Source organism: Triturus cristatus, chromosome 9 (assembly GCF_964204655.1).
Source record: "Triturus cristatus chromosome 9, aTriCri1.1, whole genome shotgun sequence".
Taxonomy (NCBI): Eukaryota; Metazoa; Chordata; class Amphibia; order Caudata; family Salamandridae; genus Triturus; species Triturus cristatus.
The window spans coordinates 246,996,017-247,023,797 of NC_140592.1; the positions used below are offsets into that span (position 1 = coordinate 246,996,017).

A 27,781-nucleotide genomic window follows, 5' to 3' on the forward strand; every position below is an offset into this window, starting at 1 on the left:
GCTCTACAGGCGCCCCACGGTTCGTGTCCGACTGGGCCCCTACGTCTCGGAGGCAGTACCGGTGGGCTGCGGCACCCGGCAGGGGTGTCCGCTGTCCCCGCTCCTGTTTGCCCTGGCAATCGAGCCCTTGGCTGTGGCTATGCGGGCGACTCTGGGGGATGGTATACCGCTGGGGGACGCCGTCCACCAAGTGTCGCTTTATGCTGACGACCTGTTGGTCCATGTTAAAGATGTGGGGCGTGTTCCGGAGGGGCTGCCACAGTTGCTGCGGACGTTCGCCGCTGCCTCGGGGCTCCGTGTGAACGCAGCTAAATCCTGCCTGTACGCTTTTGGTGCCGGGACTGAAGATCCGAGATATTGTCTGGATGGTACGCTGGTCCAATGGAAGGAAGACACCTTCCGCTACCTGGGGATACAAATTTAGCGATGCCCGGCTGACCTCTTTGATGGGAATTTGGGAAGGGCGGTCACGGCGCTTAAGTCGCAGGTGAACTTCTGGAGCGCACTCCCACTGACGATTACGGGCAGGGTGGCGCTAGCCAAAATGGTCATGCTTCCCCGCCTCCTGTATTACTTTGCTAACTTGCCGACGTATATTCCCCCCGCATTTTTTGGTAAACTTAATAAGATGCTGCGGGACTTTATCTGGGGCACTGCCAGGCACGGGCTGGCGCTTGCGAAGCTGTTTCTGCAGACAGCCAGGGGTGGTTTAGCCGCTCCTTGCTTTGAACACTACTACCTGGCCGCTCAGTTGCAATGGGTGGCCCGCTGGTTGGCTGATAGAGGCAGGGACGATACGGCCACAGGGTTGGCGCCTTACTCACTGGAGCGTATAACCAGGTCCTTTCATCCTCTTCACACAGTTGCGCGCCCGCTGCCGCTCCTTCTGGCAGTGGCGAATAGGTGCTTCCGGAGGGCCTTATTCCTCATACGTACTGTTGTCCCATATGCACCGGCAATACCACTGGAGGGCTCCCCTGGTGGGGGAGGAGTGCTTGCGGCCCCCGCACTTGTGGATTGGTGGGAAGCTGATGTGCGTACGCTGGGGGATTTGTATCGGGAGGGCGAGCTTATACCATACGAGACCCTGGTATCGGAGGACGGGCTCCCGCCCGGTGGGTTCCTGACACACCGCTCACTGATAGCGAGCATGACCGCCAAATGGGGGGATATGACCACGGAACCCAGCCAGCACCTAACCATGCAATATTTACATGTCATGGGGAGAGGAGGGCACCTGATCCGCTGGTTTGCGGCTTCACTAAGGGAGCTGTCGTCAATCAGTTTGGACCGACTCCGCGCAAAATGGGACTTGGACTTGGACTTGGGGAGGCCGCTGGCAGACAAGGAGTGGGAAAGGATACTCAAGGGTCCAGTACGCATACCCAGAAACATGCGGTTCCGCCAAATTCAGTTATTTATCGTACACAGGGCTTACCTCACACCAGAGTTGATTAACAGGTACTTTCATCGCACCGACGCAGTGTGCCCTAGATGCAGAGAACCGGGGGCGGGTTTCTTACATATGTTGTGGAGCTGTCCGATGCTGGGCGCCTATTGGAGAGCAGTCAGTGGGCTGTTGCTCGGGAGTGTGGGTCCTACTATCCCATTCGACTGGCCTGAACACATTCTGCACCACTTTAAAAGATCACGTAAGGATAAGGTGACGTCCCAATTCCTAGACCTGGGGCTAGTAGTAGCAAAACGTCTTATTACGAGGCGGTGGAAAGCACATGAATTGCCACACGTGCAGGCATGGAGCGCCTCATTTCAGGCATGGGGCGGAGGGGACCGCTATCCGGAGGGAGGAAACTCTGGGCCTGCGGAGGGAACCCATGGCGGACCGTTGGGGGCAGTTACTGGGGGAGCTTAGACACCTAGGCGCGGAGGGTTGCGCAGGGCCATTGGAGGTGGTTGACAGTGTCGGCGCGAGTGAGGGCGGACCGTGGGCTACTCTACTGACGGGATGATATGCCCCTGCCTACTCTAACCCAACGCTGCGGCACCCATAATCACACAGGGGTGGTCACGGCTGAGGCACACACAAGTGCTCCCGGGGGGGATGGAAGGGTGGGGAGTTAATGGTGGAAGGGGGAGTAACACGTATGCATAAATAGTTCATGCTGCCATTGTTATTGTTCTTGTTCTGAATAACCCTTGGGTATTGTGGGTAACTTGTCTGTTTTAAATACCTGAACGGAGCGGGCGGCATATGCTTACAGGCACGGAGCTTTGGTTGATGCACGGTTACTCCTGTCACTTATTATGAGACTGCACCAGAACTGCCACAGATACTGCAGTTAGCTCTGAAGTGGGAAGAGATTGCAGCATGGTTTGAATACATGTTAAGGTACAGTAGTTACTGGCCCCAGTACGGGGTAATCACCTGCACATGCTTATGAATTCCTGTCTCTCTTTCATGTACACTGCCAAAGAATGTTTTCGTTTAAAACAATAAAAACAGATTTAAACAAAAAAATTATGGTGCCTCTGATTTTGTCTCTACTTGTCCTCTCAGTCCTAGTCTTTCTGGGCCCCCGGTCATGGACCCTTGGCCGTTTTCTGGGACTCGTGTCCTTCGTTCGCCTGGACATGCTCTTGGCAGTTCTGATCATGTTCTAGTCATCCGGGTGCTGCTCTCAGCCATCCTATTCCTTGTCCTACCAGCCCTAATTCTATTCCTCCCGTTCTTGTACTTTGCTTGTCCCCTTCATCATGTCCTTCTGGTTCTGATCAACTGAACCCCAGTTCCGGTCCTTGTGCTTTTGATCCTGGCGCCTTGGTCTTACTGGAGGACCAGGTCTTGCTGGTCCTTATACTCCACTTCCTCATACTCTTACTTCTTCTCCTGGTCTTCCTCCTCTCCCTCATGGACATTCTGGTGATGTCCCATTTGGTCTACTCCTCAGTTTATATTAGATAAGCAAGCCACAGCCTCTAAGCTTGTTAGTCAAGTTTTTAAATTTGTTTTTTGCATGCTGAGGGGGAATAAGTGGAGGACAAAAATAGAGGTTCCTTTCGGAACTAGCCTCTACACCTTTTTTGACTTTCCTGATGCTTACCTGCAGGACCTGAAACACTTAAGGTGTGGGGGTGAAGACACCGGCTGCCAGGTTTTATGTGTACCATGTATGTTTCAGTGTATAATACTCACAATGTAAATCTGGCGGTTAATTCACTTGCTGGTGAGATATGTGTGTCATGTCTGGTCACATTTTTTAACCATAAATTTGCTCACAGGATGAATATACCTGCTGTAAAGCCCTGGGAGTAACATAACTCGTTTCAGCAAAAACAGGTACGCAGTTCTTCAACTTGTATGTGTAGGATATGTCCCAGCCATCCAAGGAGGAGGGGGGGAATCCTCCCTACGGAACTAGGGCCCTCACATACCCAGCAAGCTAGGTGTCATGCTTCATCATATGGGCCTGCTCCTCGTCGGGTCGGCGCTGCAATACCCGATGGGCACCCATAAAGGGGCTCTTTGCCGGAGATCGTTTGTTCCTGCCGTATGGGTGCTGTGGGTGTGAGGGGCCTAGTGTGGGTGTAGATGTCCTGAATAGTGAAAATTTAAAACAAGTAGGGAATCCTAAGAGCAACTTTATTCTAGAGGCATCCCTGCCTGATTAAAAGTAATAGGGGGAGGCGACTGTCAAGCTATCAAGAGTCAAGAGGTGCTCTACTCCTGGATGGTCGACATGTTTCACGCCAATAAGTCCAAAGGATCAGGTGGCGTTTCTTCAGGACCGTGAAAAGTGACTATCTACAACAAGTGGGGTGTAAAACGTGCCCCTAAACCAAATTTAATCTAACAAGATGGTACGGTGGATTCTACCTACCACCACAAGGATTTGCGAAATACTACCCGCAATTATTGGGGCGAACCTAGTAATGGTCAAGATTGTGCCCCATCTACTACAGCACTACTCGTGACATCTATATTAGGATGTCCGCTTCTGTAGGAAGCCGCGCAGTCCTCCTACCCCAACGTGCTGCAGCCGGGATGTAAAATAACTCGCACATTTGTCTTTTGTGTAAGATAGCTCAGTGGGTTAATGATTTTGTTGCAAAGAGATTTTTGGTATTTGAAAGTCATAAGTTACAATACATACAGTTTTAGTTGACACTTCCTTATTGGTTACCATGGCTTAATATAGTTGATTATTAACATATCACTCAAACCAAAAGAGCACTTTTTTCATGAGCAGCCTCAAATTGTTACCCAGTTTAACACCTCTTGCATACCTATGATGTTATATAAATCTACTATTTACACCCAGGCTAGATGGCCTTTGACCTCCCCTTTGAGCATCAAGTGTACAGTCGTGCCTCTCGCTGCTTCAATGTGTAGATATGGACAGACCCTCCTGTCTGTTTTCTTTTTGATTTGCTTCTCTTACGGATACTTCCGGAACTGCTGGATATGTGCCATGATAGGTGCCTCTTGTGTACGCCCGGGGATTGTTTGGAGCGTTGCTTCCCCCGATGTGCTTTTTGCACCTGTTTTGAAATGTATGGTTTGAATATTGTATTGGTTGCCATGTTTACTTTTGGGATTTGGATTTTCCCCCAAGTAATGGGTATGGGGATGGGGGGGTGAGATTGTTGTAGGCTATTGATCTCCTTTTCCTTATCTGACTTATTCATTAAATTTGCAAGATTGTCTTTTGATTCACTATTTAGATTTGTCCAGACTCTTATCAATGTCAGGAAGCACACGTTATCTTGGAATGTTCAGGGGCTTAATGACACCTGCAAACACAAGCATGTGCTTCACTACTTGCAGCGCCATCAGACTGATGTAGCATTTCTCCATGAGACGCACCACCACCCTCACTCCTCTCCTAGCTTTGCCACTAGTTGAGGCCCCAACAGGTATTTTGCAGGGTACAGTAATTATTCAAGGGGAGTCTTGATCCTGGTGCATAAGCGCATACCATTTAGAACGGTGGCGGTATATTCTGACCAGGTACATTATGGAAAGGGATGGCTCCTCGGACACACATTACTCCTGGTTAACGTGTATGCACCCAATGTAGACAGCCCAGAGTTTTTTTACTGAGCTCCATTCACGCATCGACACAATGGGGGCTGACCACATAATCCTAGGGGGTGATCTAAATATTCTGCTAAATCTCCAGTTGGAGAGTACTGCCACTTCCCTGATTCCAAACCCAGGGCCAGAAGAACTGTATCAACACTGACTGATGATTTTCACCTCACTGAATCCTGAGGGTCCCCGGGGGCCAACTAGCCCCCCAGGTACGTCTAGTAAGCACCACAGACTTGTGTTGCAGAGCGGTGTAAAAAGGGGCGTGGCCTCAGACCACCTCTCTGCAACACAGTTCTGTGGCGCTTACTGGAGGTACATGTGGGCTAGTTGGCCCCCAGGGACCCTCAGGATTAAAGGGGAATTAATTCCCCAAATTAAAACCCACCAGGGGGCGCGTTTGCACAGTGGTAAAGGGAGGGGGCGGGCCTGGTGTGACATGTGAATTCTTATGCAATCCCTCCACCAAAACCCAAGCACTTATAAATTCACTACGCACTCTCCTTGCAGCACTCTAATCATCCAGTCACTACCCTTGCACTCATGCAATGACCCATGCACTAACCCATGCACTGCTACAATCGCCTGTGCACTACCCATGCAGACCTCTAACCTCCTGCACAGTACTGATTCATTCCTCCAATTACCCAGGTTGTACCCATGCACTCCAGAAATCCCTCTGTCACTACCTATGCTCTCCTCCAATCACCCATCCAGCATCATGTACTTATCCAATCACTCCGCCAAAACCCAAGCAGTTATAAAATCACCATTCAATGTCCTTGTAGCACTCTAATCATCCAGTCACTACCCATATACTCATGCAATGACCCAGGCACTAACTCATGGCAAATACAGAGGAGATCATGCTAATTACAGGGGTACCCCAACGCATAGTGTTCCCTAGTGTATGTAGGTGTTTTCACTGTATTCTAAGTGTCTTTTAGCATAGAACTGGTTCCGGTCCTGGTTAGTCAGAGTCAGTTACCACCAGTACCCATCACTAAATAGTTGCGGGCACAGGAGGACTTTCTGCTCCTCTGTTGGCTCTTTCTGCACATCTCTTGCTTCTTGCACTTTTCTTCGTCTTTCTGGACTTCTGTTGCCTCTTTCTGCATTTGTTTTGCTTCTTGATGGGCTTTTCTTCCTCTTTCTTCACATGTCCTAACTTTGTAGGTATAGTTAGAAATTAGCATTTAAAAAACCATTGAAATTCACTGAAAAAACTATAGGTTTCAGGCACGTTATAGTTAGAAATTAGCATTTAAAAAACCATTGAAATTCACTAAAAAAACCATAGGTTTCAGGCACGTTATAGTTAGAAATTATCAATTAAAAAACCTTAGAAATTCACAGAAAAAAACATCGGTTTCAGGAACGTTATAGTTAGTTGGACATTTCACTCATACAAAACCATAGAAATTCCCCCGTTATAGTTAGTTCAGCTAACTATAACTCGCACCCCCGCAATGCACTGCTGATGACGTCACATATTACATCATTCATGACATGGTCAGTGACATCACTGATGACATCTCAAATGACATCACTGATTACATCATCCACGTGAAAATCTGATCCACCTCCTCACACTGTAATATAACCTTTGCTACACCCACCATACCAGTTACTACATACACACTCACTGATTCCTAAGTCTACATACACATCCACTCATTCACCCATAGCATCACTCATAGATGTAGTCACTCATCAATACAACACTATCAAAGCACTCATACATCTATACAGACAATCATACACACACCACCACTCAGCCAGAGTTACTCGCACACCTAGTCAGTCATGCAAAGAATCAATCACACTTCCCTTTACTGACCTATACAGTAATACACACACCACATCAGTTATTCAAACAGAAACAAATGCATACTTACTCTTTTCTACAATCACTGATACAAGTACACACTCATCCATGCAGCCACTCTCACAATCACTGACTCTCATGTATAGTCATTTATATACTTCAACTTTCACATACACTGCCTTTTATATATGTAGTTACTTGGACATATAACATTGAGACATCCATTCTCTCACCCACACACTATACACACACTCACACTCATACAGCTGTTTCCACTTGCACTCTTGAACCCGTACACACAGTGAATCAACCACTCAAACATCTATGCACAGACTCACACACCTCCCACGCACCCACACACACATTCAGGCACCCATACAGATACTCAGACAACCAATCAATAACCCATATAGATCCTCATTTAGCTACTCACCAACCCATGCAACCGCTTACACACCAACTGACAAACTAAACTGTGTTAATGTCTGTATCAGTCACTAACCCGTGCATTCAGTAAGATGCATGTAATCACTCACTTAAACAGTCAGTCACACACCTACTAAATCCTCCATCCAGACACTTATACACCCACTCATTCTTCAGTACACCTTGGCATATATTAATTACATATTTAAACTTTATAGAAACACACATTCACTGGATGATGTCATCAGTGAGGTCATCAGTGATGTCATTTGAGATGTCATCAGCGATGTCATCAGTGATGTCACTGACCATGTTATGAATGATGTAATATGTGACGTCATCAGCAGTGCTTTGCAGGGGCGCAAGTTATAGTTAGCTGAACTAACTATAACGGGGGAATTTCTATGGTTTTGTATGAGTGAAATGTCCAACTAAATATAACGTCCCTGAAACCTATGTTTTTTTCTGTGAATATATATATATATTTTTTTTTACCTCAATGTCGATGCGTGAGCACTTGCCTTTATTCTTATTACGATTTGTGGAATAAGATATTGCCCTTTGGTCTAGGTGCAACCTAAGCCTCATATTGTAACATTCAAGCTGCAAAAAGTTGCTTTTCTGAATGCATGTTTTATCTAAATAAATTGCAACTAAGCCCAAATAACAGGAGTCTTACTAGTAAAATGTCATTCTATGTGCAAGCCATCCTTCAGAATCACTGAACACAGCAGTAAAATGTACAAACTGTTTGAATGCCTTCAATTTAACAGCACTGCCGAAAAATGTTTGTGGTAAATAATAAGAAACAAACATTGATGGAAAGGCAGACTGTTTGGCTGCACACAGTGTTGTTTCATGCCGACTTGTCCATGCCCTGCGGTTGTCGCCTTCTTACAAATCTGGCCAGGAGCTCCCTGTACTGCTTGATTTTCCCGGCTTTCTGGTGCTGCAGGGCGGTCCATATGACTTCAGTCTATTTCCATCTAAGTCTCAAGTCTGGAGTAGTGAGTAGAGCCTGTTTGTTAGACACTTCGACACAATTCCGTGCTTCTACCCATAGCCTAGGGCCTATACACATAGCCTAGGGGATAGATTCGTTAGTATTGAGGATAACTTGCCCTATGGTGAGGGTATTTCGTAGAGTTGTACTGAATCCAGGCCTGGTAGGCCTCAAACGGGAGAGACTCCATCTTTCTTTCTGCTCCGGCAGCCCGGGACCTTCCCAGAGGGAGGGGGATGTTTTAGTTATAAAGTGTTATTCGCTCGGAGAGAACTGGTTCGGGCCGGCCCTTATCGAAGGATTGTATTTTTCTTCATGCCGAAGACACTACAACAGGCCGGCCGGCTGGGAAAGTGTCCTTGGTACGGGGAGGTACAGGAATTTGGTGGGCGGCAGGTCTTGAGCTGGAAATTTCCATGAGGGAATGCACGTCCATATTAGTGAAAGTCTGAGTGAGATAAGACACTTGCTTCTAGACCGTAGGCGGCATCTGGCCGTTAGCAGAAAAGCTATTGCTTGTTTCAGGGAAGACTGATGGCAAACTCAAATCCAAAGAGAAGGGAGTAGTCAAGGAGGACAAGGTTCTAGTGACTCGGAGAGGGAGAAGGAAGCAGACCCACAACTGCCGAGGGGTAACTTCCAGGCTAAACCGAGGCATAGACGAGAAGGGAACCCAGATGTCCATCGAGCACAGCCTACACAGATATAAGGTGCAGTCGATCCCTTTTTCTTCTTTGAAGTATATAACTTAACCTTTCACTTTCCTTGCAGGTTCCATATGTATGGTATGTTCTATAACTATGCATGTGCCATTTGAATAAAGTATTTAGCTTGTTGTACGTTAGCATGTGTTGTGTACTTTTGTATAGGAGAACAGTCTATTCTTTAGTCGGAGTTACTTCAAAGTGAACAGAGACTAATCCTGGTCAGGTAAGGGGTAACTGGATGAGGGGAAAGACAAGCCCCTCGAACTAAGAGAACAGGTTGTGCTCAACTGGTAGTCTTTGTGTGATCGGATATGTGGTAATCCTAACTCCCCTTTCGTGTACTATAATTATAATAGGATAAGCTCGTGCTAAGGCTGCCGAATGGGTAGGAGATTCTGGGTCTAACAACGGCCGCGAGACTTTGAGTGTCGCTGCCGAATGGGTAGGAGGTTCTGGGTCTAACACAGGCCGCGAGACTTTGAGTGTCGCTGCCGAATGGGTAGGAGGTTCTGGGTCTAACACAGGCCGCGAGACTTTGAGTGTCGCTGCCGAATGGGTAGGAGGTTCTGGGTCTAACACAGGCCGCGAGACTTTGAGTAAGGCTGCCGAATGGGTAGGAGATTCTGGGTCTAACAACGGCCGCGAGACTTTGAGTGTCGCTGCCGAATGGGTAGGAGGTTCTGGGTCTAACAAAGGCCGCGAGACTTTGAGTGTCGCTGCCGAATGGGTAGGAGATTCTGGGTCTAACAAAGGCCGCGAGACTTTGAGTGTCGCTGCCGAATGGGTAGGAGGTTCTGGGTCTAACAAAGGCCGCGAGACTTTGAGTGTCGCTGCCGAATGGGTAGGAGGTTCTGGGTCTAACACAGGCCGCGAGACTTTGAGTGTCGCTGCCGAATGGGTAGGAGATTCTGGGTCTAACAAAGGCCGCGAGACTTTGAGTGTCGCTGCCGAATGGGTAGGAGGTTCTGGGTCTAACAAAGGCCGCGAGACTTTGAGTGTCGCTGCCGAATGGGTAGGAGGTTCTGGGTCTAACACAGGCCGCGAGACTTTGAGTGTCGCTGCCGAATGGGTAGGAGATTCTGGGTCTAACAAAGGCCGCGAGACTTTGAGTGTCGCTGCCGAATGGGTAGGAGGTTCTGGGTCTAACAAGGGCCGCGAGACTGTGGGTGTCACTGCCGAACGGGTAGGAGATTTTGGGTCTGAGATTGCGAGGCTGTGAGGCCTCCATATATAATTATAATAGGAATTCCCTGTCCTTAGGTGGTACGCATATATGTGGTTATTTAGGTGTAAAAAGGCCCTAGGGAGGGGGTAACGTTCTGCATTTGGGTTAGAAGGGCTCTGTAGAGCAGGTTCCACCCGATCTAAAAACCCAAGCAGAACATTTGGCGTCACGAACTGTTTACGAAACCTGTGTGCGTTGTGTTTGTCTTGTGTTTGCTTTCAGCGTGTGCGTGGTTTTCTTTTTTGTATATTTGCGTGTATAGTTTTTTTTCTCTTTCTTTCTCTCTTCCTTTCTTTTCTCTGCGTCTCTTTCTCTTTCTTTTTCGCGATGTTTTCTAGGAAATCTAAAGCTACTCTTAAATTGTCCGTTGATATTCCCGGATGGGATTCAACGCCTTATGGTGCCTTGGCCCGAGAGTGGGCTGATTCTACTGGTTTGAGTGAAAATTGGACCTCTTCTTTGGAGTCGGCGGAACCGGCTGACGTGATTACTTGTTTGCAGACGGCACCTGTCTTGAAGGGAGAGGAGGTTCCCGCTTTAGGGCGCAGAGGTTGGGTTATTCTATCTGCGTATCGGATTTTGCATGAGAAGTTGCTGAAATTGCAGATCGCTCTTAAGGATGCGGATTCGCACTTTGTTGAGGTTCAAAATTCCAATACTTTATTGCGCTGTCAAAACAAGTTGCTTTCCGACAAAATTGACACTTACCAAACGGTTGCTGAACGGGCGGCTGTGCGGATTGCTCGTTACAAATACAAACACAGGCGTGGTCGAGTTTCGTCGCGTAAGGTGCGTCTGGCCGTGGCAAAGGCTGGACTGGATTGGAATCCTGATGAATGGGATGGTAATATCTGGGACTCGGCTACGTCTTGTTCCTCGGGTGAGGACTGTGCTGTGCATGAGTTTTCTCGTTCCCGTCATGACAGTAAGTCTACTTCCCGCACCTCTGATGGTGCACCCCGTGATTGCGCTCGTCCTTCGGGCGGCATCGATGCTTCTTACACTGATTGTCCCTCTACTAGTACTACTCGGGCTCCTTCTGATGCTCGTCCTGTGGTTGCTGCGCATCCGGTTTTTCGTCGGAAGTTGCAGCAGTCTCCCAATGCTCCGCAGGGTGTTTCTTTAGACTGCTTGGAGGATTTTACCCAACAAGAAATTAGTGATATTTTGCAGCGCTTTCGGCAGCGGACTGGTGAGGCTTTGCTCACTTGGATGGTGCGCCTTTATGAACTAGGCGCTGCTGGTATTATGTTGGATACTGGCGATTGTTTGAAGTTTTGTTCTTTGAGTTTAGATTCTTCTGTACAAGATCATTTTCGTAACTATAATGGTGGTGGTCAGATTTCTTTGCTCCAATTGGCGACTGAGGGCTGTAATTTGAAGTATCCTACTGAATCTGACTGGCCTGTCAATGACAAGCCGTGGTATACCCTGCGTGATGCTGCGCAACGTCTTAAGGAGGAGGTGATGAAAACGGCTATTTTTCTGGGCACTGCTGACAGGTTGCTTGATGGGATGTTGACTTCTTCTGTGCGGAATCGTATCATTCGCTCTTCTCCTGTTGCCTACAAGCAGGTCATGATGACTTTGTTGATTAACCAGACTGGTAATGTTCTATCTACGGTGTTGGAGTCGGTACGCCAACTCGGTGAGTTGGGTGAGTGGTTTAAACCTGAACGTCAGTCCCGGCCTGACACTCGTACTCCTGGTGAATATAAATTTACTAGACGTGACATCTTTACTGGTCTTTTGGCTGATGGTGCGCGTCGGGAAGACATTGATGGTGAGACTACTGCCCGTTTGTGGGAGATGTTTCGCAAACGGGGCTTGGATCGGAAGGAGGGTGCCCGGCGTGTTCGAACGACTGAGTGTGATCATGGTTGTTCTGATGGTAGCGGTGATGATGATCGCCGTGGGCGCTCTGATCGTCGTGATGATCGGCGTCCTGTACGTGATCTGTCCCCCCGTCGAGAGCGGGACAGGGAGAGAGAGGGGGAAAGGGAAAGGGGGAGAAATGATTATGCCTACAACAGACGTAGAGATGATAGGGATCACTCCCCTGAGCTGAGAAGAAGGGAGGATAGACACAGTTTTAACGATCGAAATTTGCAGTGCAGTGCAGAGGACAGGAATCCATTTCGCAATAGAGATGGATATGAACAGGAAGCACTGATACCTAAAAAACGTGAGAGTCTTTATCCTGATTTGTCCTGGTACACAGAATGCAATAAGAATGACTAGGAAATAGGTCAAGCTCCGGTACACAGATGGGCTCACAGAGATAATAGACCCTATGTAGATATTGAAATTTATTGGAGACATCGTAATATCCAAAGGGCCCGAGCATTAGTTGATACAGGAGCGGAGGCCACTCTTATTCATGGACAATCGAGGAAATTTACAGGGCAGCCTTTTACTATTACTGGATTAGGAGGAAAAGAAACCCCCGCAGTTCAAACTTTGCTTGAAATGAGAATAGGTAGAATTCCTAGAAAGGAATATTCTGTATTAGTGGTGCCACTCCTAGAATTCATAATTGGAATTGATATTTTGAAAGGAATGACGTTGCATCTTGATGATGGGTGTTACCAATTTGGAACAACGCATTATATCTCGTCCAGACCTATACGGGTTGGTCGTTTAAGGATGCCCCCCATACAAGTTCCCCAGGCGACAAAGGTGGTTTGTCAGAAGCAGTATCGTATTCCGGGTGGTCATGAAGAGATTAGTACCACCATTCAGGAGTTGGTTAATGCAGGTGTTATAACTCCAGTTACTTCTGCTTGGAATAATCCTGTTTGGCCGGTGCGTAAAAGTGATAATTCTTGGCGCATGACTGTTGATTATCGAGAATTGAACAAACACACGCCCTCTTTGACGGCTGCAGTACCGGATGTTATTACTCTGATTGAAAGAATCCAAACACACCCAGGTACATGGTATGCGTCCCTTGATATTGCTAATGCTTTCTTTTCTATTCCAATTGCCCCTGAGTGTCAGGAACAGTTCAGTTTTACGTGGAACGGGCGTCAGATGACGTTCAGAAGTCTTCCTCAGGGCTATGTGCATAGCCCTACGATCTGTCACCGGCTGGTGGCAGAACACTTGACTGAGGTACCAGTTCATCCCAAAATTCAGATATGTCATTATATTGATGATGTGCTGATTCAAGGCGAAACACAAGAGGATGTTCAGATACAATTAGATAAAGTCATTGAATGTCTGCGTGAGAAAGGTTGGGAGATCAATCCGGACAAATTACAGGGTCCATCCCAAGCTGTAAAATTTTTAGGTATTAATTGGCATGAGGGACACCGTGAGGTGATCCCTCAGGTAAAACAGAAGATTCTTGATTTTTCGGTTCCGAGGAATAGGAAGGAAGCCCAAAGCTTTATTGGTTTATTTGGTTTTTGGCGCCAGCATATTCCTCATCTGAGTCAAATATTGGCCCCATTGTATCGTGTTACACGTAAGAAGAATGCATTCGAATGGGGTAAACAACAGCAAGATGCATTTAGCCTAGCAAAAGAGGCGATTCAACATGCTATGGATCTTTGGCCTGTATGTGATGGTGATGTGGATTTGAATGTGTCTGTGCAAGGCCCTTATGCAAACTGGAGTCTGTGGCAGAAACAGGGTAGGTGCAAAGTACCATTAGGATTCTGGACCAAAAAGCTACCTGATGCTGGTGAGCGTTACACACCTTTTGAGAAACAGCTACTTGCTTGTTATTGGGCTTTGGTGGATACCGAGCAATTAACATTGGGACATGACATATTCTTGCGTCCTGAAATTCCTATTATGCAGTGGGTTTTGAGTTCACCAAAAACTCATCGAATTGGGCATGCTCAGGAGGCGAGTGTGATTAAATGGAAATGGTACATACAAGACAGGGCACGTGTGGGTCCGAAAGGAGTTGCGTCCTTACATGAGCAGGTGGCGCAAGTACCATCGACTGAGACTGAGAGTGAGTGTTCTGTACCTTTAGAACAGGAGTCTCCTGTCAAGTGGGGTAAACCTTTTGATGATTTGTCCGTCGAGGACAGGAACCATGTGTGGTTCACAGATGGGTCAGCAAAATTTATTGGAAATACACGGCACTGGAAGGCGGTGTCTTATAATCCGATCACACAGAGACTATTGAGCACAACTGGTGAAGGAAAAAGTAGTCAATTCGCAGAGCTATATGCTGTTTATCAAGTCCTGAAACAGGAGTTACCTGGCGTATGCCATATTTTCACTGACTCCTGGTCTACTGCAAATGGACTGGCTGTTTGGTTACCAACCTGGCATTCTCGTAATTGGAAATTACACTCTAAAGAGTTATGGGGAAAGGAGTTATGGCAAGAAATTTGGGAAATGCTCCCACAGAGTACTGTTACCATCTTCCATGTGGATGCTCACACCCCGATAGACTCCCTTGACAAATTTTTTCATAACATTGCAGATGAGAAATCTAAAATTGCCGAGGCAGTGGTGGACAGACAAGATCCTGACATTGCGGGATTGGCGAAATGGGCACACCAGAAGGCAGGACACTTTGGAGAGAAGGCCACTAGCAGGTGGGCTGCTGACAGAGGAATCTATATTCCCCTAGATCTAATTAAAGATGTTATTCTACATTGTCCCGTCTGTCAACATATCAGGCAGCGTAAAGTACCCCAAATTGTTAGAGGCCATTTACATCGCGGGAAATTGCCCGCTCAAATCTGGCAGATTGATTACATCGGACCCCTTCCCATGAGTAGAAATTGTCAATATGTTTGCACAATTGTCGATACATATAGTGGGTTGCTGGTAGCTTTTCCATGTAAGCAAGCCACCCAATTGAACACCATAAAAACATTGGAATTAATTATGATGTATTATGGTGTGCCATTCCAAATTCAATCTGATAATGCATCCCATTTTCGTGGAAGATTGGTACAGGAATTCTGTGTGGAACATCACATTGAGTGGATCTTTCATATACCCTATTACCCGCAGGCCTCAGGCCTGGTGGAAAGATTGAATGGTCTGCTAAAGGACCAGTTGCGCAAACTAACAGATGACAAGTATAAAAATTGGCGAGACTTTTTACCTCAAGCATTATTGATCTTGAATAATCGTCCTTTTTTAAATGCTGAATCTCCACTTATGCGTTTGTTCCCCCCACAGGTTGAAACAATGCCTAATATAATAAATGAAACTGTGATGTATTGGGAAATTACTTCCGGAGCTCTAGCTCCATGCAGAGCGACCCCAGGGTCGGCAGGCTTGGACTTGCATGCTATGGATGACACCGTTTTAAAAAGCAAAAATCGGGTCATCATTTCTACCGGTGTTGGTATTCATATACCACCGGGAAATTTTGGATTGATCGCCCCTAGATCGGGGTTGGCTGTAAAAGGCATCCAGGTACTTGGAGGTGTAATTGATAGTGATTATCAGGGAGAAATTAAAATACTTCTGCTAAATAGCAGTGAGGATGACCTACTGATACACCGCACCGACCGAGTGGCTCAATTACTCATTATGCCTGTTTTCAGTGGTGGAATAATAAAAGGCACTGCCCCAACTTTGCTAACTGTACGAGGCCAGAAAGGCTTTGGCTCTACGGATAATCCTGGAGCCAAGATTTGGGTGCAATCGCCTAAGAATCCCCCTGAACAAGCAGAGGTTATTGCCACCGGTCAGGATAACACCATTTTGGTTATGAGGCCAGGGAAAGATAGCTGGGAAGCTGTCCCAGCTGATAAATGTTATTTACGAGAATGATTAATGCCCGTGTTTGGTTCTTTTTCAGATCATTCTTTGGATTGTTGTTGCGGGATGTGTCGGTACTGGACACCCTTCGGTCTACTTCGGAGAGAAAGGAGGGATCCCATTAACCCGGGATGAATTGGGAACCAGAGTGTTGCGTTCCTTCAATGCGTGGGACTCGTCATCGAACTTTTGGACACTGCTGGCGAAAAGAGTGACTGATGCCCCTCACTTCTGTTTGACACCGATGAGATCTGTACATGACATTCTGGCGACATGCCTAGTTGCTGTCCCCGCTTCGCTGGAAACCTTAACGAGCATTTTTAACGTTTCAAAAGCTCGTTCGAATATTATTCTGGGTGATTTTGCTACCCATGCATATTGTCCTTTATGTACTGAACTGCCGAATGAACAACTTCCTATCCAATCCCAAATAACTACGTATAACATCACACAGGGTGACCTGTGCTTTTTCCTCACATGTAATCCAAATGCAATCTCTGAATGTCTACGTCTCAAGTTAAGAGGTGCTGTTTCATTCACACCCCATGAGCGAACTTTGTGCCTCCAGAGGACACCGACCTCATGTGCTTCCATACAAAATAATATGACTTGTAATAGTTTGGTAGTTACTCCTAGTCACTATCGCGCAATGTTGCTACCTGCCGGATGGCTTTTCTCATGTGGTAATACTTCCTGGCCCTATGTCCCTGCAAATATTTCCGGAGGTCCGTGTGCCATTACTAGACTTAGTCTGCTTATGTTTTCCTCACATCCGAATGCCAACTCTCGTGTGCTCCGAGATGCAGTTATGTTACAAGAGGATTGTGACTCATCTTTGTATCTATATTCCAAGTCTGAATACCTTAGTCTAGCTGTCTCAATTATTGGTGTCCCTGCTTTGGCGGTTTATAATGCTAAATCCATTGGAAAAATGGCTTGCTGGATGGTTAAGTCTATTAATCATACTTCCACAGTCCTATCTGACTTACTATTAGATGCCCAGGGTGAACGTAGGGCTATCTTGCAAAACAGAGCAGCCATTGATTATCTTTTACTTAAGCATGGACATGGCTGTTCAGATTTTGAAGGCCTCTGTTGTTTTAACTTATCTGATCATACACAATCCATTCGTGCACACATAGATAAATTGCATGATCTAACTAACGAAGTTAAGAAACACATTGATCAGGGTTGGTTTGACTGGCTCTTCAACTGGTTGCCAGACCTGAAGATGCTACGTCAAGCATTAGGTGGCATTTTGATTACTATTGCTGTTTTGATTTCTATCTGTTGTCTTATTCAATGTATTCCTTCACTGCTTCAATTCTGCACATCTGGTACTAGACACAGATCGGTTAGTTTTGTTTCTTATTACTCTTCCACAGATGTTAGCTCCGTTTAGTATATGTAAATAGACTAAAGTCAAGGGTGGAATGTACTGCTTGATTTTCCCGGCTTTCTGGTGCTGCAGGGCGGTCCATATGACTTCAGTCTATTTCCATCTAAGTCTCAAGTCTGGAGTAGTGAGTAGAGCCTGTTTGTTAGACACTTCGACACAATTCCGTGCTTCTACCCATAGCCTAGGGCCTATACACATAGCCTAGGGGATAGATTCGTTAGTATTGAGGATAACTTGCCCTATGGTGAGGGTATTTCGTAGAGTTGTACTGAATCCAGGCCTGGTAGGCCTCAAACGGGAGAGACTCCATCTTTCTTTCTGCTCCGGCAGCCCGGGACCTTCCCAGAGGGAGGGGGATGTTTTAGTTATAAAGTGTTATTCGCTCGGAGAGAACTGGTTCGGGCCGGCCCTTATCGAAGGATTGTATTTTTCTTCATGCCGAAGACACTACAACAGGCCGGCCGGCTGGGAAAGTGTCCTTGGTACGGGGAGGTACAGGAATTTGGTGGGCGGCAGGTCTTGAGCTGGAAATTTCCATGAGGGAATGCACGTCCATATTAGTGAAAGTCTGAGTGAGATAAGACACTTGCTTCTAGACCGTAGGCGGCATCTGGCCGTTAGCAGAAAAGCTATTGCTTGTTTCAGGGAAGACTGATGGCAAACTCAAATCCAAAGAGAAGGGAGTAGTCAAGGAGGACAAGGTTCTAGTGACTCGGAGAGGGAGAAGGAAGCAGACCCACAACTGCCGAGGGGTAACTTCCAGGCTAAACCGAGGCATAGACGAGAAGGGAACCCAGATGTCCATCGAGCACAGCCTACACAGATATAAGGTGCAGTCGATCCCTTTTTCTTCTTTGAAGTATATAACTTAACCTTTCACTTTCCTTGCAGGTTCCATATGTATGGTATGTTCTATAACTATGCATGTGCCATTTGAATAAAGTATTTAGCTTGTTGTACGTTAGCATGTGTTGTGTACTTTTGTATAGGAGAACAGTCTATTCTTTAGTCGGAGTTACTTCAAAGTGAACAGAGACTAATCCTGGTCAGGTAAGGGGTAACTGGATGAGGGGAAAGACAAGCCCCTCGAACTAAGAGAACAGGTTGTGCTCAACTGGTAGTCTTTGTGTGATCGGATATGTGGTAATCCTAACTCCCCTGTCGTGTACTATAATTATAATAGGATAAGCTCGTGCTAAGGCTGCCGAATGGGTAGGAGATTCTGGGTCTAACAACGGCCGCGAGACTTTGAGTGTCGCTGCCGAATGGGTAGGAGGTTCTGGGTCTAACACAGGCCGCGAGACTTTGAGTGTCGCTGCCGAATGGGTAGGAGGTTCTGGGTCTAACACAGGCCGCGAGACTTTGAGTGTCGCTGCCGAATGGGTAGGAGGTTCTGGGTCTAACACAGGCCGCGAGACTTTGAGTAAGGCTGCCGAATGGGTAGGAGATTCTGGGTCTAACAACGGCCGCGAGACTTTGAGTGTCGCTGCCGAATGGGTAGGAGGTTCTGGGTCTAACAAAGGCCGCGAGACTTTGAGTGTCGCTGCCGAATGGGTAGGAGATTCTGGGTCTAACAAAGGCCGCGAGACTTTGAGTGTCGCTGCCGAATGGGTAGGAGGTTCTGGGTCTAACAAAGGCCGCGAGACTTTGAGTGTCGCTGCCGAATGGGTAGGAGGTTCTGGGTCTAACACAGGCCGCGAGACTTTGAGTGTCGCTGCCGAATGGGTAGGAGATTCTGGGTCTAACAAAGGCCGCGAGACTTTGAGTGTCGCTGCCGAATGGGTAGGAGGTTCTGGGTCTAACAAAGGCCGCGAGACTTTGAGTGTCGCTGCCGAATGGGTAGGAGGTTCTGGGTCTAACACAGGCCGCGAGACTTTGAGTGTCGCTGCCGAATGGGTAGGAGATTCTGGGTCTAACAAAGGCCGCGAGACTTTGAGTGTCGCTGCCGAATGGGTAGGAGGTTCTGGGTCTAACAAGGGCCGCGAGACTGTGGGTGTCACTGCCGAACGGGTAGGAGATTTTGGGTCTGAGATTGCGAGGCTGTGAGGCCTCCATATATAATTATAATAGGAATTCCCTGTCCTTAGGTGGTACGCATATATGTGGTTATTTAGGTGTAAAAAGGCCCTAGGGAGGGGGTAACGTTCTGCATTTGGGTTAGAAGGGCTCTGTAGAGCAGGTTCCACCCGATCTAAAAACCCAAGCAGAACACTCCCTCAATGCCTTCTTTGTCTCTCTCACTTTGTTATATGCCAGTTGCATCATGTAAGACTAGGATTTGCTTCGCACATAAATAGGCCAGTGCCAACCTCATGCTGGCAGCACCAATAGGATTTTTCCTGGAGTAAGAAATGCGAGCTGCGTGTTTACGTGGTCGTTTAAAGGCCTTATGCAGAGGAAAATCACTGAACATGGACATGTGTCCCTCGCGGATTACTTAAAGCTGCTTACAATTTGATACACATTAGATAGTTTATTTCTTTAAAAATCCGTTTTTAATATATTATTGCATGGTTTCTCAGATACATGTCTAATAAAGGATTCTTGAGAAATAATTTTGGAACAGTAAATAAGTTAAGAAAGTTGTACATGGAAGGTACTGCAAGAAGTTTCTTTTTGGGAGATTTCACTTGCACCATTTTCCTTAAACATATTTGTGTCTTATTGTTCCTCTACAGAGCACAATTTTGCAGGTAAAAGTAGGAGATTTTTTAATTACCAGCAGAAATCTTAAATCAAGTAAGTGTGTGTGTTTAATTGGACGGCATAAAATTCCCTGCTACACAATTCTCAGTCAACTGACTTTAATGTCTGATTCCAAATTATCAGGGCTCCATCACCTTCATGCTGCTCTATTTTTAAATCTTCTACTTAGACACATTCCCTTTTCCTTGCTAAATTGGCACTCCATGAGGGTCTCATTCGTGCTCACTATCTGAGCTGTCGACTTGCCCAGTAATATTTTGTTCTTTGTTTCTTTTTACAGAATCTTTATCTTAAATTACGGCATCTTGTTTCGTATTTTGATGATATACTTTACCAGTGAAGGTTTCAGTATAAATGTTTTCTTCACATTGATCAAATATTAAACAAATACACCAAAAACACTTTGCTTTCATCAGTATCTGCAAAAGTGCTCAAATGTATTCCTATTTTGTAATGTAAGGCTATTTGCAGAGGGTGCGCTATAAAGATTCTGCTATGATGCAAAAGGAATGGAAAATAAGTCTCTGGCAGACTGTGGCTAATGAACTCAATTCCATTTGAAAAACATCCTGGGCCTGAATTATATCCTGGACACACTGTACCTGTTTGTACCCTTAACCGGGTGTGAAGAGTGAGAACTTATTTCACATACTAGGTGCACTATACCGGTTTGCACCCTTAAAACTTTGCAGATGTTTCCCATGCACGCCAGGGCAGTGTGGCTGATTACACAAAAAAAATGACATGAACTCTGAGAGTTCGCACCTGTGATGAGAAGGCATTATAATTGACGGCTGTGGACCGTGGCTCAGGATTTCAATGGATTGGGCCAGCCTTTGGATGATGAGGTGGAAAGGCTGCCTACAGACAGTTGAAATGTGTTACTGTACCTGTCTGCAGAGGGATGCCAGCAATGTCCCAATGATCCCCACCATGTCCTCCCGCTGAGTGATGCCCTCAGTGGATGAGCTAAAAGTCCACTACCTCTTTGTGTTGCATAGGTTGTGCCCTTTCTAACACTTTTTTGCCTCTCTGTCCATGTCTGTAATACAGTGTGGGTACAAAGGCAAAGTGTTTCCTCATGAGGGAATGTTTCATTGTGATGTGCAGCACAAAATGTGTGCTGGCATGACAAATAGTAGACAAGCATTGGCACCTACATTTATCTTGAGTACTAGATGTCCTTTCTGAGTCAGAGAAAACTGTGTTTTGTCTTAACGAGACTGCAGCCCTTCAGAATTTTATTAGAAGTACCTCTCAAATCAGAAGCAACTGTTTAGCAGGTCTGTCACAATTCTGCAAAAACTCACGCTGCTACGAAATGTCCCTCTTGAGTAAGATGCAACTGCTAATAAATATCCTTCACAAAGTTGAGGGAGAGTGGCTTCAACATAAAGATGTACAAATCCACTTTTACTACACTAATACATATTTGATATTCCTTCATGAAGGTGCAGTTCCACAAATGTTACTGGGGTCCATCACAAGTCAAATGTAAAAGGATGTCTATTCTTTTATGAAGGTACACTTTCAGAAGTTGTTACTAGGTGTCACTCACAAGTTAAATGCAAATGTTTTGGGGCCAGATTTATCAAGGCTTGGCATTGCCCTTGCACCGTTCAATGGGGCGCAAGGGTGACTTAAAACCTAAGTAAGATTTATCAAGCCACACAAGGCCACCTTATGTGGCCATGCATGGCTTGATAAATCTGGAGAAACGCAAGGCAGCGCAAATTGCTGCCTTGTGTTACTCTGCCTCAGGGAGGCATTCCATGGGTGGAGCATGGGTGTTCCCATGCGTCCACCAATGGATTTTGGCGCATTCTCAGATTTGCCATTAGTGGCAGTCCTGGGAATGCATCAACATGCTATGCTTCCCCAGGTGAGGCGTAACGAGGAGAAATATCTTTATTTCTCTTTGTTGTTTTCCTCTTTCTGTGTGTGCTGCAGCACACACAGAAAGAGAAAAGTGCCTCTGAGGATTGTTTTTGTACAGGAAAGTGTCCCTTCTGGTAGAAAAGCAATCCTGCCTACAATTCAGGCACTCCTACAACATGACCAAATGGTGCATGCATTGGCGCTAGGCTGCTAATTGTGCACCAGGGTAGGCAAAGGACAGAAATGCACTATATCTTGATAGCTCTAGCACATTCTTGCCCTTTCTCTTTTACGCAGTGCAGCAAGGTGTCTTGCTGCTTTGTGCTATATGAAAGTTTGATAAATATAGCCCTTAACTTTTGAAATTCTTTAATGAAGCTGATGGTCCACCAGTGGTTACTAGGTGTCCCTCACAAATCAAAAGCAAATGCATTGAAATTCTGACAAAAAGCTGCAGTTTCATTAGTCATTATTGGTGACCCTCATAAATCAAATGCAAAAACATTGATAGTCTTTTGTGAAGATGCAATTCCATAAGTAGTTACTAGGTGTCTCTTACAAGTCAAATGCAAAAGTACTGAAATTCTCTAATTAAGTCAAAGTTCCACAAGTCATTACTTGGTGGGTGTCCCTCTAAAAGTCAAATGCAAAAGTTTTGAAATTCCTACTTAAAGCTGCAGTTTCATTAGTCTTTTCTGGATTGTTCTCATAATTCAAATGGAAAACCATTGGAATTCTTACATCAACCTGCAGTTCCACTAGTCATCACTAGGTGTCCTGATGCACCCTCTAGAGGAGAACTGCAGCCTTGTGAGGAGTGACCTTCACCAAGCTGGGGGATATAGCTTTAGTATATAAATTTGCATACAGACATTTACAATTTTAACCAATTGTGCTTGTTTTCTATAATAATAATGATTTGAGCTGGTTCATAGTGAGGAATGGACATTGCAATTTACAAGAACTGTCTTGAGAGTTATGAAAATACTTGATGTAACCCTACTATATATAGGCATTAACAGCCAATGGGAAGTGCAAGTGTCTAACAATTCCACAAAACTGCAGGTCCACTAGTCATTACTAGGTGTTCCTCAGAAGTCAGATGAAAAAATCATTGACAGTGTTTTGAGAAAAGTCAGTCTCAGAAGTCAATTGCAAAAATATTGAAATTCTTTATTTAAGCAGCAGTTCATTTTTCCCTGTGCACTTGCAGCTTCTGTTTTATGTTCACTTTTGAAAAAAATTAAATTATTTCAAAAATAAAATCAGCTGCAGTTTCTCAAATCTTTACTAGATGGCCCTCAAAGTCAAATGCAAAAGCTTTGACACTCTTACTTGACCTGCAGTTCCACTAGTCCTTACTAGATGTCCCTCACAAGTCATTAAAATTCTTACACCAAATGGCTTTAGTATATAAATTTACATACACACTTTTACAATTTAACCAGTTGAGCTTTTTTCCTATAGGATGTATTAAGTGCGCTGGTTTATAGTGAGGAACGGACATTGTTATTTACAATAATTGTCTTGAGAGTTATGAAAATAATTGCTGTAGCCCTAATGTACATAGGGAATAGCAGTCATTGGGAAGTGCAAGTATCTAATAATGTTGGTTTTTGGGGGAACTACTTTTTAGGTGTATGTGTACATGTGCACAGACAAAACACAGTTGCTCAAAGGGAAATCATCCAATGGCTGGAGTGGGCTGGTCTGTTGAGCTATACCTTTGCTGGGGTGAGAGGGAGTATAATTTGAGTGACATGTCTAAAGAACAATAGTGAAGGAGTGTTGATTGGAAGCCCCTACATATGTATGTATTTTCTGTATGTTATTTTTGGAAAATATGAGGCTGGCAAAACAGCTATAGTTGTCTTTAAGCCAGACCTAAAAAGAAACCATAAAATAATCTGCAGCACCTTCTCAAATAGTAAAGTGCCCGAGTGATGCAAGAAGTGGGCACAAACACCCATTGCATCCCTGTTGTCCTTTCTGTAATAAGACCCCAGGTCTTCGAGGCCTGACTGATTTTCAGGCATTGTCATTTTAGTTTGATGGAGAGAGCTATGGAATTGCACCATTGCAAACTTGAATAAAGAACTACCACTGTATAATTACTATTCAGTTCAAATTGTACATCATCAAATTGAATTTAGGAGAACAGTGTAAGTCACGCTCTCCAATATCTCATGTGGTACGTAGGTGTAGCATATTTGCTGTGTGAGTGTAGCATGCATTTCTGACTGACTTGGGGGTGGACAGGCTACTGCAGTGTATTTTGATTGTATAGATGTTCAACAAGTAGTCAGCTAGGGAGCTCATAATAAACATATTGAACTGAACTTCTTTTCTGTGTACAGTGAATATTACAGTTTGGTGATGAGTTATACTGAATGTTGGACTTACAGTGTGTTTCAAGTACAAGAAACCTCATAGACTTTACAAGAAAGGAACTATGAAAAGAGGCACAATAAGGGAAAAGGAGGCCATCCCAGTGACACAGCAACACTGGGGAAGCTTGAGAAGGGCAGTATATGAGAGCAACCTCTCTTGTCGTCCAGTGTGGTTGTCCTGTTCATGTCTAATATGGAAAAAAAAAGAGAACTGCAGCTGTGGTGACAGACCTACAGCACATACAGGAGAATACAGAAAATAGTTTGATGAAACTACTGTCACAAACAGCATTGAAGAAGATAATGTGTTGCTGATCTACAGTGCAATAAAGACAATGGAGGTCCAGGAAGTAAATCAAAATACCCCCCTTCCCCCTCCAAAAGCAGCTTCGGGTGTCAGCATGTGGCTTTCAGTCTTTCCCTCAGGAAGGGGCAAGAAATACGTTTACAATGCTGTGTGCTAATGATACTGGGCGACGATACAAAAGAGCACTGGTGAACTGTTCACAAACCAATGTGCAGCAAGATACGATGCATATTCATAGCCCGTACGATATAAAGGCACCGTGCTTAGGCCATGTTCTGGCTTTTGTGACCATTTTTTGGTTTATCGCATTTCCTACAGGTCAACAGGACTGTGCACCTGTTTGCTTTGGAGATAGAAGATGCTGCCTACTTCCTCAAGTGATGTATGATTTGAGCCGTCAGTCGCATGCTGTGCCTGATGTTAAGATTAAGAAAGGGGCAACCCAGTAACCTCTTGCAAGCTTGGGTTATTGACTATAGTAAAGATAAATGGCTAAGAAGGGAGTCATTAGAAAACAGTATTCTTGAAATAACAAAGTGAATTGCTTGTCCACAGAGTGACAAATAGAATTAAATCAAGTCAAGAAATACTTTATTTTGGTCATAAGCCATAAAAGTTTTGCAATACCACAAATTTATAATACAATTTGTTAGCATTTAAAGCTACAGAGTACATTGTTCATGGTGGGCTTCCACGCAGTGAGGTAACATGCAAAACATCTCTGTTTACATATCGGCTCAAGATACTAAAACAAGGACACAAACCATAGAAAAAAACTAATGTGGTCCGACATGCCTAATGGAAGGGTTAATGCATGTTCTTATGCTTATGATTTTACTGTGTTGTAATAACTGTGGTTTGCTACCCACTTCTTCAACTCTGTTTTAGTTGATGTCTTAGACACTTTAACCCCTTCCCCACTCATGACGGAACCACTCCGTCATGAGCCACGGTCGCCGTGTGCTCATGACGGAGTGGTTCCGTCATGCTGCGGCTGTTGACGGCCGCGCCGCCCACGCAGCGCTAATTCCCCGCCTGTGCGGGCGATTATCGCAGTGGGTGGAGTCATGACGGAACCACTCCGTCATGAGCACAGCTCAACCGCGGCTCATGACGGAGTGGTTCCGTCATGAGCACCGCGCCACCGCGCTGCCCCCAAACCCCCCCAGCGCTGCAGCGGAATTCCCGCCGCAGCGAAAGGTTTAAATAATAAAATATCAAAAGTGCAATGTGGAGATATGGGCTCATAGTTATACAGCAGGTATTTAGTACAATAGTATCAAATTATGGGTCTATACACAAGAGCAGGGCAGCAAGTTAAAAATGTATAGTACCACTCGACAACTGCACAGCATAAGGTTCAAGTAAGTAATACAAACAAATACACAACTACATTAATATTGCTTGGTGGATACATAATTCGATAAAAAGGACACTCGATGAAAGTTAACAATTGTTAAATTTTCCTGGGACGTCAGCTAAAAGTTCAGATCGTCCTATGGGATAGCTCCCTTGCTACTTTTGCCCAACAGGATCTTTGATTTCTTCTGTGAATAACCCATCTATCCCAGGGTCATGGATCACTGGGTTAGATCGTATCCGGGTTTGTGGGGGCTGACTGAGGAATGATCTTAGACTGAATATGCCAGATACTTTCTAAATATTTTGCAATTGAAAATAGAACATAAGGGGGAGTGTCTGACCTGCAGATTATCAATGCAACCCAGCACTGGTGTATTCCTATGAAACGACATAAGGGACAATCCAATGCTTGTTCTGCTTGGAGTAACTTGGACAGAAGAATAGGTGATTGTCAGTTTCATTACTTCCTCTACAAGCTGGGCAAGATTTACTATCCTCCCGGTGACCCTTACATTTGACCGTAAAAGTATCAAGTGGAAAGGCACCCAGCCCGAACCGTATATAAAGGGCTTTTGTGAAGTGGGGGGGGGGCTCAAGCTCATCCAGGTAAGGTTCAACGGTAGGGAATGGCTTTACCTCCAAGAATCTTTTGGTTAGGGATCCCAAACATGATAGTTTATCCGACCTCATCTCCTCATGCTCCCAGAAGAGGGACTTCATCATTTGGAAAAAGGAGGACATAATAACTGTTTGATCTAGCCATAATTCAGACAGGCCAGGTGTATCTAGGGCCTGTCTCACATATTTTAGCCAGGGTAAAGTCACCCTACCCTTTTGTTTGTCCAGAATGTCTCTAGGACCCACCCTGTAAGGTTCCAACTCAATAGTGAACCAGATCCTCAACCAATAAATATTTGCCTTGCAGCACACTTTAGAAATGATAGGTTGGATATATTATTTAAAAACTAGAGCAGTGCTTTGTGGAAGTTTAAGGGCCGCCCTCAAGATTTTATTTTCTGCTACCCCCAGTGTGTCTCCAGAGTTCGGTACCATGGACTGCAACCGCAAGTGCTTGGGCTCTCCAAACTTCAAGGAGAGAGGATACAGGGTGGAAGGAGGTGTATTTGGTCTTAGAGTTGCTGCCACCCGGTGGCTCAACATGAACATACTCTTTGAAACCTGGCTTGAACATGATTTGGAAGCGGATAAACAAATTCTGAGATAATCAAAGTTTCTTTCTTGAGCTCTACACCCTCTAGACTTAAGGCCCCTCTGAATCTCCAGTGGGGATGGATCACCATAAACTTAATTTTGTTTGTGTTAATGGCCAAGCTGTGGTTAGTACAAAAAAGTTTAAACCTTAGCAGTAGGGTCTCAGTTCATTTGGATGTCTTGGATACTAGCACAGTAGCATCTGTAAACAATAGAGCCAGTGTTTTTATGCTTGTGATTGTATGATAAGAAGTGGACTTGGTGTCGATGTTTCAGTCTCTATTTTCCTTAGATCATGAGACCATCCTCAGGATCAATATAATTAAGTGAAAATACAAAAATGACCCCACAGAAAGGGATTCAAATATTAACAACATAAAAACGTTAATTATACTTGTATTCCAGTACATATGACAAGTGTACATGCCGTGGCAACCGTGCAGCTCACACGTGTTGCACTATGAACAAAGCAAAAGTAATGATGCTTACAAAACTAAAGGCTCGAAGGCCAGAAACTTTAAGGGGTGGGGCCCCAACTTAGTT

The 27,781-nt window shown here is 45.2% G+C and overlaps 1 protein-coding gene across 1 annotated transcript in view; it reads right to left on the reverse strand.

Moving 5' to 3' along the window:
• Window positions 1-27,781, reverse strand: part of SYN2 (synapsin II) — a 1,092,985-nt gene that overhangs the window by 545,170 nt on the left and 520,034 nt on the right. The window lies entirely within an intron of this gene.